Source organism: Triticum urartu, chromosome 2A (genome assembly GCF_056163025.1).
Source record: "Triticum urartu cultivar PI428250 chromosome 2A, HENAU_Tu73, whole genome shotgun sequence".
Taxonomy (NCBI): Eukaryota; Viridiplantae; Streptophyta; class Magnoliopsida; order Poales; family Poaceae; genus Triticum; species Triticum urartu.
In genome coordinates this window covers 651656394-651660732 of record NC_141874.1, presented here as the reverse complement: position 1 = coordinate 651660732, position 4339 = coordinate 651656394, and the positions used below count along the sequence as shown (strand labels likewise).

Genomic DNA, 4339 nt, shown 5'->3' with positions numbered 1-4339 from the left:
GTGTTATGTGAACGTCGACTACATAACACTTCACCATTATTTGGGCCTAGAGGAAGGCATTGGGAAGTAATAAGTAGATGATGGGTTGCTAGAGTGAAAGAAGCTTAAACCCTAGTTTATGCGTTGCTTCGTAAGGGGCTGATTTGGATCCATATGTTTCATGCTATGGTTAGGTTTACCTTAATACTTTTGTTGTAGTTGCGGATGCTTGCAATAGAGGTTAATCATAAGTGGGATGCTTGTTCAAGTAAGAACAACACCCAAGCACCGGTCCACCCAGATATCAAATTATCAAAGTATCAGACACGAATCATATGAACGTGATGAAAACTAGCTTGACGATATTCCCATGTGTCCTCGGGAGCGCTTTTCCTATTATAAGAGTTTGTTCCGGCTTGTCCTTTGCTACAAAAGGATTGGGCCACCTTGCTGCACTTTGTTTACTTTTGTTACTTGTTGCTCGTTACAATTTATCCTATCACACAACTATCTGTTACCACTTATTTCAGTACTTGCAGAGAATACCTTGCTGAAAACCGCTTATCATTTCCTTCTGATCCTCGTTGGGTTCGACACTCTTACTTATCGAAAGGACTACGATAGATCCCCTATACTTGTGGGTCATCAATGTCCTGACTGCCGAAGAAGGAGGAAGGGTCAAGGCCACCTGCCCCAGACCCCCACCCAACACCACTAGAGAAGCGTCCACTCGAGCCTCCACCGTAGGAGAAGGAACCGGGTCCACCTGACCCAGACGGCCTCCCCCGTAGCCGGCCATCGTCGGCGTCACCGGCGTCAGAATAGGAAGAGAAGAGGTCGAGGCCACCTGCCCCGGACTCCCCCCCAGGCACAACCTCCGAAGCAGACGACATCACCCGGCCCGAGACCACTGGAGGAGTGGGGGAAAGCGAAATCACCTGAGGCTCCATCTCCCCACCCCCACCAAGGTCGTCGCCGAGTGCGACTCCATCAAGCCTCCCACCACAGGACTATCAACAGCATCAAACTCTAACACCAGAAGCGCGCACTCAAAAACATCATCAGATTCCACCCGGTCGCTCCAAAGTCTGGGAGGGGCAGACGCTGGCTCAAAAGACCCAAACCACAAAGTACTCATCGACACCGACGGAGCTGGGGCCGGCTCCACCCCGGGCCCATCCCCGGGCAACTGAGCAGCAGGTCCCAATCCATTGGACCTCTCTCGTCCAGCCTCATCAGTCGGGTCCTCACTAGCACCCGCGTTGTCTTCACCCTCGTGCATATCCACATCAGTCCCATTTACCGCCTTGGCAAACAGCTCTGCATCCTCGAACTCAATCTCAAGAGGAAACACCTCTCCCCTATAAGTCCAGTTGACCACATCCGGTACGAACTCAATGTCCAGAACACTCACTAGGAGTCGGGCCACCCCATGAGCGTGGGTGAATGCCATATCAACTTTCTCAGTCTTTCCGACCATAATACCCAGACTAGCCACAACTCGAGCATCTGCCAAAGGCTGAGAGGGAGCCCCGAAAAACCGCAGCCACACCTGCGTGAGCGGCTTTCCCTTAGGCTCCACCTTCTTCCACTCGTGAAATTCTAGAATGCACTTAGTACCAGGTACCTTGCATAACCCAAAGCTCAGCAACCTCTGCAAATCGTCCACCGTTGGGAAGTCAACCCTAAACACACTGTCCTCAATATGGACAAGCTCCCACTGAAAATCACCTGGAGCCAGTTCCTGAAGTCTCTGCATAATCTGAGCCTCAGAAACCACTCCCTGGGTAGCTTTCACAATACCAGTCGTCAAGCTCTGCGTCTCTACCGGAATCTCTCTCGCAGCCGGGGACTCAAAGAACATCAGCTCAGCACAATATACTCCATACATCATAAGAGCGGGAACCTGATCACGTAGAAGCAGGCAATCCCCTGAGGCATGTGCTGGCTTACCACATGAATCGCACAGCTCCGCCACACACTCAGCAATGAAGTGACCCTTCTCGCCACATCGATAGCAAAGCATTTTTTCCTTCTTACGTGCCCACTTGGACGCTCTCTCAGACTCTGACCTATCACCTGCCTCAGCAGAACCACCAGTAACAGGAACCTCCACGTCGGCCAAAGCCGTCACGGCCTACATCGCCTGGCAATGCAGTTCGGTCGACTGAACGGGATCGGTCGCCATATCAGTAGCTTGCTGGTCAACAACGACCGGTGGCGGAGGCTGTCTGCGGTACCGACCATGACCACCAGCATGACCACCATGATGACCACGGTAGCCACCTCTCTACCAGTAGTCCGGGCCAGAAGCTCCCTCGACAAAACCACCCGGAGGTCCGAGAAATGGTCTCTCAGCAGAACCATCACTCTGCCAGGCACAACCACGTCCACCTCCCATAGACGATGATCCACGGTTCTGGCCATCCCCATAAGCATCATATCCATCGTCCCCCCATTGTCCATGGGGCGGTTCATTGGACTGCCCAGCAACTGCATTCAGCCTCGTCTGTGTTTGGCCCAATCGTTGTTGCATCGGCTTCGCGACGTAGTGCGGCGGTGGCGCGGCACGAGGCTGCGGCGGAGCAGCACCACGCCCCATAGTCGCTGGTGTCGTTGGCCTCGGCGGAGCAACGCCACTCCCCACAGTAGCATTAGCCGGCGCGGGAGGCCGAGGTCCAGCACGCCCGACTGCCGGCGCGGGAGGCCGAGGTCCACCACGCCCAACCGCGGGCGACACCCCCGCCGTCAGCGTAGGTCGTGGGCCGATCGGAGCTCCCCGTCCAGCAATCCCCGGGCCCTCAAGCGGCGGCCGAGAACCTAGGCCAGACCCGCCCCGACCCGAGGCGACAGCAGCAGCCGGAGTTGGCGGCCTCAGGCCGTTCGCTCCACCACCCCGACCCATGGCGGCGGGGTTTGCACCGGCCGGCGCCGGCGGCCGCGGCGCCTCCTGCACCGCGCCCCCACGCCCAGTCCCAGCCGCTGGCGGCGCTGGAGTGGCGCGGCCGGACCCTGGCAGCGAAGCCGCCCCACCTCGGCCAGTCCCACCCGAGGCAGCGCCTTTGCCTGGCGGCGCGGCTGACCCACGGCCAGCCATAGCCGTGGCGGATGGGATGCGCCGAGCTCTACCGGTTCCACACACTCGGAACCCGGGCTTGCCGCGCCTCGGAACCCTAGCCCGAGTAGACGACGGCGAAACCAGAGAAGGAGCGATCGATCGAGTGCATGGGGCGTCGCAGCGAGAAGGAGTAGCGGTTGGGTTAGCCTGGGCCACATACCCAGCTAACCCCGGCCCGTCTATGCTCTGGCCCAACTCACCCAGAGCCGTCCCAACTGCACACGCTCCCAGCTCGCGGCCCAAAAGAAAATTCAAACGCAGCGCCCTCTGAGCGGCGATCCCGATCTCCTGAGATGCCGGCGATGACGCCACAGCCGCCGCCGGCGCACATTCTTCCTTCTCTTAACCGTAATCCATGATTCTGGCCTAATCAAATCGAAAAGAGTAAGATTTGGAAGACTTACCTTCGGGAGGGGACCTTTCCATGGTCTGATTGCCGTCGCCGCTGTTCTACGGTGAACTACGCGATGAATCATTTCTTTCTTCTCTCCCGCGTGCAATCCAATTCTTGCCGGATCATCAGGTGGCAGAACACTATCGATCGTTGTTGCCACTTCATCTTCATCGTACCCTGAATGAAAAAACTCACATATGAGATCTGACGGAGTCGGAGTCGGTGGAGAACTCGCCGGGATCCCATCCCCGTCGTCGTCCGCATCCTCCTCGTCCGGATCCGCAAGAGCCCAGAACCGGCCTCCAACTCACCGGCCATCACCGGTGGCTAGGGGCGGCGCAGCCGCGGCCGTGGCCTCGGTCGCCCGCCCAGTCGCCCGTTCGCCCATCTCTGTATCAGGCGACTAGAGTATACATGACAATTTCCGTCCTGCCAGAAAATGTCATACTCTTCTAAAAAAACAGCCATAATGGAGGATCAAGCAGATACACCGCAAAATGAGTGTACACCCATCTCTGCAAGAGTACGATTCACACAACCAACACGAGCAAAGTATAATATAAGAGGTCAGCCTGACAACTGTAAAGTGTAACAGGACCAAAATTATGCCTATGTCAAGGAGGTTGGAGGTCCTATCAATAGACTATGCCGCCACCTGTGCGAGGTAAATGCTCCCTAACCACCTACTTCAATCAAGTACACACTGCCACTAACAACAATCAGTACTTTGTGTAGCGTAGAACATGACGAAGCCAATGCGTATATTGGTAGAAAACCTATAAGGTAGATCAAATTTTACTGTTAAAAACCATATCATTTCCAATTAGAAAACGAGCCCATAGTAATGT

At 55.7% G+C, this 4339-nt stretch overlaps 1 pseudogene; it reads right to left on the bottom strand.

Moving 5' to 3' along the window:
* Positions 1–913: 913 nt before the first annotated feature.
* LOC147986418 (uncharacterized) lies at positions 914–2581 on the bottom strand (annotated as a pseudogene).
* Between the last annotated feature and the right edge of the window lie 1758 nt (positions 2582–4339).